The following is a 17,200-nucleotide window of genomic DNA, read 5'->3' on the forward strand; positions in this document are numbered from 1 at the left end:
ATTTTGGAGCCCCCCAAAGTAAAGTCTCTCACTGTTTCTATTGTTTCCCCATATATATGCCATGAAGTGATGGGACTGGATGCCATGATCTTAGTTTTCTGAATGTTGAGTTTTAAGCCAATTTTTTCACTCTCCTCTTTCACTTTCATCAGAAGGCTCTTTAGTTCTTCTTTGCTTTCTGCCATAGTGGTGGTGTCATCTGCATCTGAGGTTATTGATATTTCTCCCAGCCATTTTATTTTATTTTTTAAATTAATTTACTTATTTTAATTGGAGGCTAGTTACTTTACAATATTTTTAAAAAAATTAATTTATTTTAATTGGAGGCTAATTACTTTACAATATTGTAGTGGTTTTTGCCATACATTGACATGAATCAGCCATGGGTGTACATGTGTACACTCATGAACCCCCCTCCCACCTCCCTCCCCATCCCATCCCTCAAGGTCATCCCAGTGCACCAGTCCTGAGTGCCCTGTCTCATGCATCGAACCTAGATTAGCGATCTATTTTACATATGATAATATACATATTTCAATGTTATTCTCTCAAATCATCCTACCCTTGCCTTCTCCCACAGAGTCCAAAAGTCTGTTCTTTACATCTGTCTCTTTTGCTGTCTTGCTTATAGGGTCATTGTTACCATCTTTCTAAATTCCATATATATGCATTAATATACTGTATTGGTGTTTTTCTTTCTGACTTACTTCACTCTGTATAATAGGCTCCAGTTACATTCACCTCATTAGAACTGATTCAAATGCACACTTTTCAATAGGTGAGTAATATTCCATTGTGTATAAGTACCACAGCTTCATTATCCATCTGTCTGCTGATGGACATCTTCAGTTCAGTTCAGTCGCTCAGTCGTGTCTGAGTCTTTGCGGCCCCATGGACTGCAGCACGCCAGGCCTCCCTGTCCATTACCAACTCCTGGAGTCCACCCAAATCCATGTCCATTGAGTCGGTGATGCCATCCAGCCATCTCATCCTTTGTCGTCCCCTTCTACTCCTGCCCTCAATCTTTCCCAGCATCAGGGTCTTTTCAAATGAGTCAGCTCTTCACATCAGGTGGCCAAAGTACTGGAGTTTCAGCTTCAGCACCAATCCTTCCAATGAATATTCAGGACTGATTTTCTTTAGGATGGACTGGTTGGATCTCCTTGCAGCCCAAGGGACTCTCAAGATTCTTCAACACCACAGGTCAAAAGCGTCAATTCTTCGGCGCTCAGCTTTCTTTATAGTCCAACTCTCACATCAATATGTGACCACTGGAAAAACCATAGCCTTGACTAGATGGACGTTTGTTGACATTTTAGTTGCTTCCATGTCCTAGCTATTGTAAACAGTGCTGCTATGAACATTGGGGTACACGTGTCTCTTTCAGTTCTGGTTTCCTTGGTGTGTATGCTCACCAGTGGGATTGTTGGGTTGTATGTCTTCCAGCCATTTTAAACCACTTTTGATTATTCATATTTACAATTACTGTTGAATGAGCCAATGTCAATTATAATTCCATTCAAACCTAAAGACCATGAAACCAGTGTTCAACAGGAGAAAGGTAGGTTCATTTAGCTCTTAGAAACAGGCTGCCAGTCTTCAAAGACTCAAACAAGAAGTGACAAATCCTCCCCTCTCCAGACCCAGCCAGGCTCCCTCCGTGACCTTTACACCCTGCAAAGCCTTCCTCATAAAACCAGCTCCACCCACACGACCCACCCACAGACAGTACAACTCAAACTCCTTTTACGTTTGTTTCTGACTTCCATAGCCACCCACTTGAAGAAAAGTGTTAATTGCTCAGTCATGTCCGACTCTTTATGACTTCATCGGATTTCCCAGGAAAGAATACTGGAGCGGGTAGCCATTCCCTTCTCTAAGGGATCTTCCCCACCCAGGGATCAAACCCAGGTCTCTTGCATTACAGACAGATTCTTAACTGACTGAGCCACCAGGGAAGCCCCACTTGAAGCTTCAGATGAAGTAATTTCCGACGTCTGCTCCTCTGAAGGCCCTCCTCGGCTCCGGGTCGTGTCTAGCTATTTGGTGGGGAAGCAGGAGAGCTGGGCTCAGTGGGAACTTTGACCCACAGAGCCTAGGAGACAGGGTGCCTTGTCCCTGGTGGTGACACTTCAAAGTGTTAACTCCCTTGTCCTTGAGAAGCGTATTCCTGGATCTGACGCTGGCAGACTTGTTTAGATTTTTGGCAAGATTCACACAAACTTCAGAAGACAGAGGATGTGTACGGGCTTTCTAACGGAAATGGTCTTAGGGAAGGGGTCCTGGTATTGACGCCTCCCCTTCGACGCTCACGGTGTGTTATCTGCGCTCCATCCCTCCGTCCCTGGGAGCAGAGACAGCCTCTGGCCAAGGAAGAGAAACAGCAGCTGGTGAGCCTGTGAACACTTGTTCAGAGTCACCGTGGGTGGTCCTGTGCTCCCTAAAATGGTTCACCTCTTGCCCCCAGCTCCAATGACGCTATCTTCACCCCACGCTGTGGAGAGATCCCTTTACCTCAGATGTAGTCCCCGTCCTCAGAAAAGTGCTTTATCTGGGAGAGAGTACCTTTATCTCCCCTGCGTTCTGTGCCCAGCAGAGCTCTCAGGAACGAGTAGCCACATAAAACACTAATTTAACGGATACTTAAAAAATAGTGCTGTAACACTATCTGTGTCTGTGTGTGCACGCGTGTGCGTGCTGTGTGGACTCTGATCCCTGACGAAATGAATGCTTTTACAGTCCCTGAAAACTGGTTGTATGTATTGATATGCCTGCCTCATAATTACTATTCTATGACAAGTGCACACATATTATAACAGACATTTACTTTTATATTTGTAATGTGCACATGGGGACTCTGAGTAGAGTCCGCAGGATGGGGGGACCTGGCGTCCTGTTATTGCCTTCCTGGGAGGAGAGGAACATAGTTTTCAGAAATGATCCCACTTTGGAAATGCCTCTGCCCACAAAGCCTAAAAACAACACTGTATATTTTGGGTTCATCTTTTAAAATCCTTTTGGGTGTTGCCATAAAGGGTTTATCTCTCCAGAGGAATATAAGGATGCTTTTACTGACGGTAAGAAACCAGGCTGTCGAGACAACACGCACAGTGAGACTTAATTCAGTCCTTTGTTTTGCAAAGAAAAAACACAAATGTAATAAAAACTTGTTGTCCTTTGTTTTTCCAGAAGAAACAACTTTGAACCCATAGTGAACTGCACCGAACCTGATGTCAGAATTGGGACAGGATTAGGAATATTATGTGGCCTACCTCCTTCTCCCCATCGCGCTTCTTTCAGGTGGGAAGAACAGAGGGTGAGAATGCACTGTGTGATGGAATGCCCTTGAACCCCTGGTTTTCACCACAGGAGTGTGCTGAGGAGACAGTGCTGTAACAGCACCTGTGATTTTGTCGACTGCAGACGGGACAGGTGCTCAGGATGCTGACCCATGGCTTTGCTAGAGCCCCAAGTTGCGGTCACCGTTTTCTGTAATGTAAAAATGACCATTATCTTAACCGTGACATTTCCCAGAAGATGAGTCTGGGTCAGGTGGTCGACTGTGAACACTCTCCAGTATCACCTGAAGAGCAGTCAATAGAACACTTTTGCTTCTAAGCCTTCTTCTGTATGTGTGTGATCCTTTTCCCATGGAAAGCTATGGGTGGTAACCTTTCATCATCAATTCATTTTCCCACAATCTATCTCTTTTTCATGTCAGAGAAAGAAATGGGAAACATATGAAGTAGACTATGTAAAATACTTTCACTTCAGTTCAGTTCAGTTCACTCGCTCAGTCATGTCTGACTCTTTGCCACCCCATGAACTGCAGCACTCCAGGCCTCCCTGTCCATCACCAACTCCTAGAGTCCACCCAAACCCATGTCCATCGAGTCGATGATGCCATCCAGCCATCTCATCCTCTGTCGTCCCCTTCTCCTCCTGCCCCCAATCCTTCCCAGCATCAGGGTCTTTTCCAATGAGTCAGCTCTTCGCATCAGGTGGCCAAAGTATTGGAGTTTCAGCTTCAACATCAGTCCTTCCAATGAACGCCCAGGACTGATCTCCTTTAGGATGGACTGGTTGGATCTCCTTGCAGTCCAAGGGACTTTCAAGAGTCTTCTCCAACACCACAGTTCAAAAGCATCAATTCTTCGGCACTCAGCTTTCTTTACAGTCCAATTCTCACATCCATACATGACTACTGGAAAAACCATAGCCTTGACTAGATGGACCTTTGTTGGCAAAGTAATGTCTCTGCTTTTTAATATGCTGTCTAGGTTGGTCATAACTTTCCTAGAGTGCATAATTAAAGTCATTTATTTCATTAATTTGTACAATCTTGGAGTAAATGAAGGTCTGAGATCATTTCATTACTGAAGATGGAATGTACTGTTGTAGCGATCATCCAATTGTTTCATCACTTATTGCGGTTTTTAATGCCACATCTCCCTTTTTCTTTCTGTTAAAAATACAAAAACAAATCCCAGAACCAGACAAATTCTCTATGTTTCTCTGACAGTTGTGGAAAAAGAGCTTTATATCACATCAACACTAGCAGGTGATGACGGCATGATGTTTAAGCTTCGTTAAGCTATAGTTGTCTGATATATAACCTGAAAAAACAGTGTACAGATCATAGAGCTATGGCACTGGTTAAAGTGCTACATACTATCAAGACAAGATCCCCCAAGACCAGGTTTATATAAAATATAAGTAGGTATGCAGTACACATGCATGTCTGCATGTGTATGTATATGTTCATATGTATATTTGAAATAAATGAGCATTACTTCTAAGATAATGCATAAAGAATCACTAACATATTATTGTAGTTAATTGAAGTTTCACGGAGCTCGTGTTTACACTTTGTTTATTAGAGACCTGAAAATGCACTATTGTTCAACGCAGCCACTATTAGGTGGTCTCAATGACCCAACCCTCAGCAGTGTTTCTGACAGACCATCAGTGAAGGGGACTTGGCGTCTGCTCAGCTCTGCACGTGGGCTGCAGTGCCATCCTAAGGACCCCAGCCGGGGCGAAAGGAAACGAGGACCATGTTCTGTACTTGGCTGAGGCTGATGCGGCAACAGTGCAGAGCTGAGAGGATCCTCAGTGGTCCTAAGGGGCCAGAAGGACATGGTCTGAGATGAGAAGAGTCCCCAAGGCCTTTGTTCATTTTCCCCACAAGATATCTGAATTTGGACATCATGCAGGAATTAATACAAACTCATGTAATTAATGTGTTTACTAAAAGACAGCGGGCTGTCCAGCACTTCACTGTTTATAACATCCCACAGGGGGGCCACCTGAGTGTCCCACAAGGGAATGTGGGCATAAATCTCTGTGTGAATCATGGATGCAATTCACACACATCACTCTGTGGGGAATCAGTCAAGGAGCACACACACAATTACATATCACATCGCCTGCCAGAGGAGTCAGTGGGATTTATGGGTTGGGGAGAGTGGATGGAACCAGGCCAGGAGCATGAAGAAGGCTGCTCCTTGTGGAAGCAGAGGTTTTTACCCGACCTCATCATAAGAAGCGCACTGTCTCACCACTTACCTCATCTCAGGAAGAAGGCACTGAAGAGATGCTGTGACTCTAGATCCTTCCATTATCTGACTTCATCACCAATTTGAGAATCACCTAATATGCAACTTTACTTACCATTAGTGTCACGTTGCCATTTTGCATGGACTTATATTATGACATCTTTTTTTCCCAGCTTACAGATCAGAGATTTTACACATGACTTTGAGTACTTAAGTCTGAAGTAAACTTACGTAATACAGAGTATAGATAATGGAATATATCTCATGTTTCTTTTGTAGACTATACTCACAGATGTGCAAAATAATGATATATAATGAATCTTCCCAGTTCTTGCCAATTTTAATAAGTGCAGCTCAATAGCTCAGAAATTATTTTTTTTGCATGTCAACTGAAACCCTGAGTTTATTTCTAAAAAAATGTTTCAAAATTAGTCTTTACCCTGTATATGGTAAGTACAAAGTACATGTGAGTTAAATTAGTACATACACAAACATGTATTTGTTGTGCACTAACTAAATTATATAATTTCCCAACTACCAAATCAATTATTAAATTAATTACATCCAATCTCATTCCAAATATCACTCAGGCAGCTTTCAAAAAATAATTGCAGGACAAATAAAACTAAGGAGAGGTAAGCAAGTGAGCATCACAATTCATTCTATCAGCTTTCTCGTTTACTAATGATGGACTGTGTACACAACTGAGAGCTGCTTAATCCCCAGGGAAAGCAGAAGGTATGCCTACCTAGGTGATTATAGTGTCTTTGCAATAAACCCCAATTGTGCCTAAGATTCAATTTATTTCTTTACCCAAAACTAAAAGCCAACGAACGAGTCATTTTCATTTTGCTACCTCATTGTAAAGAATGGCTGTAAAAATCCCTCTATCTCATCCTCAGCCACATCCCCCACAAGGACAATAAACTGCCTGTCGCAGTGTTTGTACCTGCTCACCACTGTCAATTACTGACGTGTCGAAGCACAGCCAATTTTAGATGAGACTCAACTATCATGGTTCAAACAGGCAGCTTTGGGGTGACCTGGTGTAATTAGAGAAAGTCTAGAAGACGGTGAAGGACAGGGGAGCCTGGACTGCTGCAGTCATGGTGTCACAAAGGGTCACACACAACTTAGGGACTGAACAACAACAACTATCAAGGGACTCTCAAGAGTCTCCTCCAGCACCACAGCTCAAAAGCATCAATTCTTCGGCACTCAGCTTTCTTTATGGTCCAACTCTCACATCCACACATGACTGCTGGGAAAACCATAGCCTTGACTAGACGGACCCTTGTCGGCAAAGTAATGTCTCTGCATTTTAATATGCTGTCTAGGTTGGTCATAGCTTTTCTTCCAAGTAGCAAGCATCCTTTAATTTCATGGCTGCAGTCACCATCTGTAGTGATTTTGGAGCCCAAGAAAATAAAGTCTGTCACTGTTTCCATTGTTTCCCCATCTATTTGCCATGAAGTGATGGGACCTGATGCCCTGATATTAGGTTTTTGAATGTTGAGTTTTAAGCCAGCTTTTTCACTTTCCAGAGGCTCTTTAGTTCCTCTTCGCTTTCTGCATAATGGTGGTGTCATCTGCATATCTGAGGTTATTAATATTTCTCCTGGTCATCTTGATTCCAGCTTGTGCTTCATCCAGCCTGGCATTTTGCATGATGAACTCTGAATATAAGTTAAATAAGCAGGGTGACAATGTACAGCCTTGATGTACTCCTTTCCCAATTTGGAACCAGTCTATTGTTCTATGTCTGGTTCTAACTGTTGCTTCTTGACCTGCATACAGATTTCTCAGGTCAGGTGGTCTGGTATTCCCATCTCATTAAAAATTTACCAAAGTTTGTTGTGATCCACACAGTCAAAGGATTTGGTGTAGTCAATGAAGCAGAAGTAGATGTGTCTCTGGAATTCTCTTACTTTTTATATGATCCAGCTGATGTTGGGTTTGATTTCTGGTTCCTCTGCCTTTGCTAAATCCAGTTTGTACATCTGGGATTTCTCAGTTCACGTACCATGGAAGCATAGCTTGGAGGATTTGGGACATTCCTTGCTAACATGTGAAATGAGTGCAATTGTGCAGTAGTTTGAACATTCTTTGGCATTGCCTTTCTTTGGGATTGGAATGAAAACTGACCTTTTCCTGTCCTGTGGCCACTGCCGAGTTTTTCAAATTTGCAGGCATATTGAGTGCAGCACTTTCACAGAATCATCTTTTAGGATCTGAAATAGCCCAACTGGAATTCCATTACCTCCACTAGCTTTGTTCGTAGTGATGCTTCCTAAGGCCCACTTGACTTGGCATTCCAGGATGTCTGGCTCTAGGTGAGTGATCACACCATCGTGATTATCTGGGTCATGAAGATCTTTTTTGTACAGTTCTTCTGTGTATTCTCGCCACCTCTTCTTAATACCTTCTGCTTCTGTTAGGTCCATACCATTCCTGTCCTTTATTGTGCCCATCTTTGCATGACATGTTCCCTTGGTATCTCTGATTTTCTTGAAGAGATCTCTAGTCTTTCACATTCTATTGTTTTCCTCTATTTCTTTGCATTGGTCACTTAGGAAGGCTTTCTTATCTCTCCTTGCTATTCTTTGGAACTCTGCATTCAGATGGGTGTATCTTTCCTTTTCTCCTTTGCGTTTCACTTCTCTTCTTTTCTCAGCTGTTTGTAAGGCCTCCTCAGACAGCCATTTTGCCTTTTTGCGTTTCTTTTTTTTGGGGATGGTCTTGATCACTGCCTCTAGTATAATGTCACAAACCTCTGTCCATAGTTCTTCAGGCACTCTGTATATCAGACCTAATCCCTTGAATCTATTTGTCACTTCTACTGTATATTTTTTAGGGATTTGATTTAGGTCATATCTGAATGGTCTAGTGGTTTTCCCTACTTTCTTGAATGTAAGTGTGAATTTTGCAATAACGAGTTTCTAATTCCTGAATTTCTAACTCTTTACAATTGCCTTTCTCTCCCAGCTAGTGAGTACAAGTCAAGTACTAGACAGGTACTGAAGATGCTTCTAAGAGGATGGTTGTGACTCCCAGCCTCGGGTTCAATTATCGCTCACTTCTCCCTGAGTCGGTGCTCAGCCAGCCACTGCCATAGGTAACCCACCCCATGGACCCCACAGAGGCTGGGGGAAGAAGAGCAAACTCCTCATCCTCACATACCAGCCCTCAGATATCTGCCACGACTGAGACTTACACTTACAGATTCCCACCTTCAAACTCATGGGCAACATTCAGAGTTTATCAAATCCACTGTCATACTTCAAACACATTGCACCTTTTACACATTGATGCTTATGAGCAGTATGCTCGCCTTTCTCCTGAAAACAGCCTCTTTTCCCATGGAGCCCATCATTTGTCACCTCACCCTGCTTAAGGCAACGTTAACATTCCTCTTTGCCTGCATCTGCTCCACCTTACAATGGCTCTCTTAGAACACTTAACCTTGTGTGCAATGAACATATTAAGTGATTTAGTGTTTTTCCAAAACAAAGAGTTGATCTCAAAAGCAAAGCTGTTTCATAATCAATAAAGCAAAACAGCTGAGCAAAGCGCACGCCTGACAGTTTCTCTACATATAATCTGGTCACAAGATTTACTTTCTTCATGTATTTTAGAGTTTCATATTTTTGTAAACCTGTTTTCTGTGTTTCTTAGGTTCCAATACTAGAGAAACAGACATTTCCCTCCCCCCTCAACTCAGAAAGTTACTGGATTGAGAAAAGATGGTGACCACAAATCATTTAATAAGTGCCGTGAATGTTAACTGTAATAGCACTGATGGAAAAACTTTAAAACTTGTTCATGTTTTGAGCTTGATAAAAATAAATACAGGCTATGTGCAACAAGGTTAAGTAACTATTTCACAAAATGTTTTCTCTCTGTGGTAAGAAAAAATATCTCCCCAAAGCAAACTGATTACAACTTCAGATACAACAAAGCACCTTCCTGACTTTCCCCTGAATTTCAGTTATTGGAGAGCAGACTTTATCATTTTAAGTTTAAAATGTAGAGTGCAATCCACTCACCAGCTTGCCAACATGGAAGAGTCGGGTATCGGTATTGTCACAGTCAGGCAACCAGTGTTCTCTCGGCATCATCTCTGTTCCCACATCGATGTGTTTAACTGGGGTTAAGCCCCATCCAGGTACACGCCGGGCATGGATTTGGGAATTCACTTCACCTGTGAGGCTCTGTCTCACCACCTGAAGAAGGTAAGCAGACAAGAGGGTACGGTGGTGATTCTATTACTTCTGATGTTCTTTTCATCCTTAATAGTTGGATAAACAATGTGTGCATGCATGCTCACTCAGTTGTGTCTGACTCTTTGTGACCCCATGGACTGTAGCCCGCCAGGCTCCTCTCTCCATGGAATTCTCCAGGCAGGAATACTGGTGCGGGTTGCCATTTCCTCCTCCAGAGGATCTTCCCGACCCAGGGATCGGACTCAAACCTCATGCAGTTCCTGCACTGGCAGGCAGGTTCTTTACCACTGAGCCACCTGGGAAGCCCAAACTAACAATACAAGCAATTTATTAAAGTAAGCAAAGGTAAGTTTTAAAATTCGATTTCAAAACACTGCACAACTCAGAACAAGGGAGTGTTAAAGTCATCTGGTAAATTAAACACAGAAGGTATAATTAGTGTAAAGGAAAGAGATTTGAATTTTAAGTAATAATTGTAACACACACATGGAATGGTTGTATCCCTTATCAAAGGCGAGATTCGTAGAAACGAAGAACTTTCTAGTGAGATAACTATGCTCGTTGTTTTATAGATGATGAAAGTCAACAGCAGAGGATATGTCCTGGGGTGATGCACTGGATGTATATACAGGTGGTACTAAGGGTTCTTCTGATTATGGAGGCTGCCTGGATTCAGGTGTGTGAGCATCTGCACTGGTCAGGACCCACTGACCACAAGCACACACAGCGCTTAAAGCACAGGCACAGGCGGGGACACTGACAATGACTGTAAATCAACCTATAAACCAGTGATTCTGCTTTAGTTCAACTTTATTGAGATGTGATAACAAAGTGTGTGTCACGGTGATCTGACATCTATATACATTGTGTCAGGATTCCCCCATGTAGTCAATACATCACCTCACTTTATAAAACTTCTTCACCTTCCACATCGGCCTCTCTCACCTGTAGAGATTTCCACGTTACCCTAAAGATCTCTTGTTAGTTCATGCTCAACTCCGGGGAAAATTTTATTTTGATTTTGATGTACAGGAAAGTTTAAACGCAAAGATTCTCAAACTTGCAGTAAAAAAAAGAAAAAAAAACCTCAGACCTACACCCAGCATGCTCGAAGAAATCCTTTAGTAAAACGTGTGTTTCAACATGCACTTATATTTGAAATGTTTATACTTCAATTGCACTTCACCTACCAGCCAAGTTCCCCTTCTGTTTGTTTCCAGCTGACATCCAGTAGCAAGACTACTCTGCATTTCTATGAATGGATCTAAATTGTCCAGAAGAGCCCTGAAATGTGGAAGCAGAGAAACGTCCAGCACGATGCTGAAACACTCCTCAGTACTCGGAATGCTTCTGCCTGTCAGGGAGTTCTGCTGACGCATCTCCAGACTGAACTAGGAAGCCCTGTTCTGTGTGCCTCTTTGATTCCATGGTCACGCATCTTTATACAAAGATGCAAAGGCACTGCTCCTGCATGGTCTGAAAATAAAAACCTGAGTGTCAAATGCCCTTCAGTTAGCTTCATATTCATTTTATTTCGTGTTCTAATTGGTTGATGCTGGTTTTCACTCTTTACGGTCAGATGATCGAGTTGAAGTTGAAGGACATATCTTATGTGCTTTTATAGGATTCCCATGGATGTGGAAAGAAGTCCCCAACACTAAAGGAAGAATACCTTCTCCCAGAGTCAGGATGGCTGCTCAGTGGGAATCACTCTGATGCAGAGCTTGGGAATCCAGAGGGAGGAGGATAGGAACAGGAGATGATCCTGATGATGGGTGACACGCTAACCAGTGAGGAGAGCCAGGGTTCCTCAGAGGAGAGGTGGACCCCAGAATCTCACGCCCTCACAGTCTGCTCCTCAGATGTCTGACCTCAGTGGGGTGCCACGTGGTTTACAGAGACCTGACTTTCAGGACGTGGCCACAGCCCCACCTGATCTGACTTCTGCCCGTTTCTACAGGCACCACCAGATCCGTATTGTCATCTGGGCTGCCCAAAGGAAGAGAGGGTCCACCAGCAGAGATTATAGCTTGGTAGTGACTGCTGTGCCCAACTTCACGTCCTAAGGGGGAAGCTCCCTCTCTGTACCCAGAAGCAGAGGAGAAATGACGGAGGGACCCACAAGCAAAGCCTCCCTCGGCACCCGCTCTAACTCCTGTGCCACTGACAGCACATCCCCGCCACTCAGCTTTGATTCTCTAAATTCCATGGTCCAGCAGTAAACAACCTCATAGCTCAGTAAGACAGAGGAAACGAGGGAGACTGTTCTTCTACAGGCAAGTGCTCTTTCCTGTAAGGCCGTTCTCCTGTGTCACACAGACATTTTTGCCTTTACAATGTGGCCTGTACAGTCTTACCTCCGTAGGGAGGGTAAAAAAAGCAAGGGTAAAAAATCTTCTGAAGTTGTTGAAAATGGGGATGCTCAATCACCAAAACAGGTACATCAGAAAGGTTACCTTCTGTTTAAAAGCAGGACATATGTGATTGGGAAAGCTGAAGTATTTGATAAACAAGCCTGAGTATTCATAATACATGAGGATTACACTTGCATTGAGCAACTGAGTTTAGACAGTACAATATGTGAGCGTAGAACTGCTTATGGAATTATAGAGTTTCCATACGGGAGGGAAAACTACGAGTGATGTCATCCTTTTCTCTCTCGGAACAGAGAGAGAGTGTGAGTCCTCGGAGAGTGATGTGACAGGACCAAGGCTACCCGTTAGCCAGTGAAAGCTGGTGTGAACACAGCCTCCCCCGCCCCTCACCCCCTGAGCGGCCTCGGGCCTGGCAGGCAGGGTGCGGAGAGGCCTGCGGCTCTGTGACTGTCACGCTTCTGGGACTCAGAGGGTCAGGTCACAAGTGTGGCTCCTGAACCCGCTGTCCCAGGAAGGGCAGGTTCAGGGCTCTGTCCTCAGGCTTTATTCTCTTCTGAATAACAGGTTTGAACAGAATTATTCAATTCCCCTCTGGTTATAGGAGAAGGTGATGGCACCCCACTCCAGTACTCTTGCCTGGAAAGTCCCATGGATGCAGGAGCCTGGTGGGCTACAGTCCATGGGGTCGCGAAGAGTCGGACATGACTCAGCGACTTCACTTTCACTTCATTTTCATGCATTGGAGAAGGAAATGGCAACCCACTCCAATGTTCTTGCCTGGAGAATCCCAGGGACAGGGGAGCCTGGTGGGCTGCCATCTATGGGGTCGCACAGAGTCGGACATGACTAAAGCAGCAGCAGCAGCAGCAGCTCTGGTTATAAAACTGAACTGAACTAAACTTCTTGCAGAGAAAGAATGACTGATGATCTTGAGAGGAAAGAAGCAGCAAGCTTTGGGTACAGATGGGTGGTCTGCCTGTCCATCTGGAAATCGGCAAGTTCTATCATATTTTGAGACAGAATACACTTGTTGGGGACATTTTATTGGCAATCTATGAATTAGTTACACAATTTTACTAAAATGCCTGCTATGGTATCTATCAAAATGAAATGTCACTAATTTTCTTTTTCATGTTCTTGGCAGAATTTGAAAGGTAAACGACAGCTATTAGAAATGTTAATTTAATTTGTGCTTTTGAGGATGGCCAAATCACAAGTTTTATTTCATTGCAATGCATCTGTTAAGTAAGGGTGACCACGTGCAGTCCTGGGTTAAGCCCTCTGGAATGTCAGAAGGGCACCAGACAAATCCAGGACCTGGAGACCTTGGTGTCCGGGGAGGCTTGTGACAGCACAGGAAGAAGCTACAATTGTGATGTTTATGCATGACCCCCCCATCATAAAATATGGCTTCCACACTGCCACTGTCTAATGTGCCAAAAACCTAGATTATAATGAAGTAAAGGCGTGTAAAATGTTACCTCACACTAGAATGATTCTTGAACATGGATGGCTCCTAATTTGGGCAGACTCTTTACTTTTCCAGTGAATATCGTATTTCCTGTCCCTTCTTCTTGCCAAAATAGTAGCCAGTTGGTTGCGTTCTGCTCCATCTCCTTCCTGCCTCCTTGGAAGCCCGGCTACTGGGGGACAGTGTGATTTCTTAACGACTCCTGAAACTCTCCGGGTGTTTATTTACCAGCCTGGCACGCTGCTCAGCCGCCATCAGGTGACTGCAATGCAGAACTGAGGGAGAGCAGTCGCCAACCTGGTCAGGAGACCAGGTCCCTCTGCACGAACCCCATCCCAGGCCCACCCTGGCCTCAGAGTGTGGCTCACTCTCTAGAGCAAACATTTTTGTTTGTTTATTAGAATCAGTAACCTTTCTAGGACATTAGCTGTACCTTAATTTTTCCCTCTAACCGTATCTAACGGGGTGAGACTCGAAAACTAATGACAACTGTGAATGTTAGAGGGGATTTTCAGTTTCTGATTATTCATCTAATCCCAAAGAGTTGATAATCCTTAAATCATCACTATTTGAATTTGAAATAAATCCATTCTGTTGTGCTGCTAAATTTGCCTGATTAATTACCTTTTATCAAAGCTAATATTTAAGTGAGTTTGCATTCCCTAGGTACATGCTAATTAATTCTGGGTTGAGTTATGTGAACTAGATCAGCAATTTAAAACTGTTGGATGGTGATGCAAACACCAATGCCACTGCATTGAATTTAGTTTTTCATGCTTTAAAAATTTCTCTCCCTCGAGTTCTACTTCAAGGAGGGTTTAGTAGAAACATCTCTTCCTACTCCTCCCTCTAAGTGTAACCATGGGTTTTAAGCAAGAAGCAAACGTCAGAAGACTCTGCTAGGTGGTCAGGGGCTGAGGATACAAGGAATGATGGGGTGGTGAGTTTCCTGGGTCACCTTCTGCCTTATTAATACTGAATTAGAGTTGAAGAGATACCAACGGGAATGAAGAAAAGCAACCCCAATCAAAGGCTGTTCTCTCTAGGCTCAGAAATAGGGGAGGGCAGCCCGGCAGTACAGAAAGCTTTTCGATCATGACTGCTACACTCCAGCCAAACACCACAGGAAAAGTGGGGTCTGCTGCCACACACAGCAGAACAGGCCAAGTCACCCTCAGATAGTCACCCTCTGGAGGCACCCCGACACTTGTGGGGTCCCTCAGGGCACAAAGGTGCATGCAGTTCTGAGGCAAACATGCTGGCCAGAGTGACCCCTGCTACCTGCAGCAGGGAGGACCTCCCACTGCAAACACCACTGTGTGAACAGAGGCTGCATGGGGACCTAGACCTGTGTCCTACTTGTCAGTCCTAGTCTCCAGCTAGATGGTGTGGGAGACAGCCAGCTGAAGCAGAGGTTCCAATAAGACTGAACTCTCATAACACAACACAAAGGTCCATCTAGTCAAGGCTATGGTTTTTCCAGTGGTCATATATGGATGTGAGAGTTGGTCTATAAAGAAAGCTGAGTGCTGAAGAATTGATGCTTTTGAACTGTGGTGTTGAGAAGACTCTTGAGAGTCCCTTGGACTGCAAGGAGATCCAACCAGTCCATCCTAAAGGAAATCAGTCCTGAATATTCACTGATGCTAAAGCTGAAACTCCAATACTTTGGCCACCTGGTGTGAAGAGCTGACTCATTTGAAAAGATCCTGATGCTGGGAAAGATTGAAGGAGGGAGGAGAAGGGAGGATGGGATGGTTGGATGGCATCACTGACTCAATGGACGTGAGTTTGGGTAACCTCCGGGAGTTGGTGATGGACAGGGAGGCCTGGTATGCTGCACGGGGTCGCAAAGAGTTGGACATGACTGAGCAACTAAACTGACTGAAGACAACACAAACATGCCCAGATTTGATATGAAAGTCACATGTCACATAAGAAAGAGAAAGACTGAAGTCGAATGAAAAGGACAATCAATCAAGGGCAATACGTCCAGAGTGAGATGACTGGTGTTAGAATTATCCCATACTTTAAGGCAGCCATCCTCAAAATGTTTCAGGGGGTGACTACAAACAAACTGGAAACAAATGAAAAGCTAAAGAGTCTCAGAGGTGAAGAGAGAACCAAACAAAAAGTTTAGAACTAAAAATATTAACAATCAAAAAATTTTAAAAAACTCAGTGGGTGGGCTCTGCAGAAGAAGGGAGGGACAGCAGGGCCATCAGTGAGCCTGGGTCTGGACCAACAAGAATCTCCAGTGTGGGCAACAGAGGCTGAGCAAGGGAGGACAGGAACTTAAGGACCCGTGGGCCACAACAGAAGACCTAACGCTTGTGTCATCTGGTTCTGCTTGACTACATATTTACTGCTCATCAGCTGCTGTGTTTTTGTGTCAGTCATGAGTGTGTTGTAAGAATTCTAACTGCAGTCATGATAGAATATGGGTTAGCATTAATCAAGCACTTGCTATATGCTAGGCCGCTTAAAAAGCATCACCTATGTTACATTACAAACTTCCAGAGTGTACTTGGGACTGATTTACAGGAGTCCTGCCCTGGGATCGCTCACACTGTTCTTCCTGCTCCACAGTTCCCAGCCTGCAGCATTATCACTGCTTCATGTATAAACAAATGGAAATGTCCAGAGTAGACAGCACTCTAGTGTCACTGGAATCTTATAGTGGTTGGGATATAATAGGGGCTCACAAGTCTACCATGAGTGCTGTTGAACTGCATCAAAACTATGGGTTCAGGCAAACACCAGGATGGCTGGTGCGAGATACCCCATGTTGTCATAAATATGGGGGTGTTTACATCTTGTAGATGGGACATTGAAAAGGCTTGGCTGGGGCACAGGATTCAAAGAGGCAGTCAATTCTGAGGTATTTAGAGGTGCCCTTAGAGAGTAATGTCTATTTTTACTCCATAGCACAAACATTTGTGCTATATTAATAAATAGGAATAAAATAATAATAATAAAAATAGGAATAAAATCAGCTGTTGTTTGTGCAATCAAGCTTCTGTTTATTTCTACACATGGGTCAGGAACTCATACCACCAATGTCATCAGCATTGTTTTTTACCTCTGTAGTAGATATTTTAGCTGCCTGAGTATAGTAATTATGCTTTATTTATCTTAGTATCTGCAGGGCATGATACGATAGCTATTTGTCAAATGGATGAGTGGCTAGAGTACAAAATCTGTAAATGCCTAGTTTCTGTTTACTTCTCTGCATTTTTAAAATGGAGGAAAGAGACACAAATACATGACAATATGGCCAGTATTGTTAAAATAATACCATTAAAAAACTGAAATGCTGTGACTAAAATTCACATTAGAAATGAATGAGAAATAGATGCTGAAAATAAAGTAGCATGGCAATTTCGATGGCAAGCGTGGGCCCATCATTCAAGTTTTTAAATGGACTTAAAAAATTATCGAAGATGAGATTAAAGAAACTTCACAAACACAAAATTAAAAAAGACACACAAAAAATAAAATGTCCATTTCTCAGACTAACAATGATTAGTCAGGTGTGACTAACAATGGAGCAAGCTGCTGAATCCATGCTGT

At 43.4% G+C, this 17,200-nt stretch overlaps 2 long non-coding RNA genes across 2 annotated transcripts in view; one reads left to right on the forward strand and one right to left on the reverse strand.

Annotated features, from left to right (window-relative positions):
• The window catches only part of LOC145516292 (uncharacterized), a 232,578-nt gene that overhangs the window by 82,890 nt on the left and 132,488 nt on the right, over positions 1-17,200 (reverse strand). The window contains exon 4 of the long non-coding RNA XR_014061275.1: positions 9,605-9,781. This is a non-coding gene — a long non-coding RNA (uncharacterized LOC145516292). The remainder of the gene's footprint in view (positions 1-9,604; positions 9,782-17,200) is intronic.
• On the forward strand, positions 1,832-3,618 carry LOC145516296 (uncharacterized). The gene is made up of 2 exons (XR_014061279.1): positions 1,832-2,390; positions 3,190-3,618. It is a non-coding gene; the product is annotated as an uncharacterized LOC145516296 (long non-coding RNA).

The sequence above is a fragment of the Giraffa tippelskirchi genome, chromosome 8, assembly GCF_054371585.1.
Source record: "Giraffa tippelskirchi isolate mGirTip1 chromosome 8, T2T-mGirTip1v1.2.pri, whole genome shotgun sequence".
In the NCBI taxonomy this organism is placed as follows: domain Eukaryota; kingdom Metazoa; phylum Chordata; class Mammalia; order Artiodactyla; family Giraffidae; genus Giraffa; species Giraffa tippelskirchi.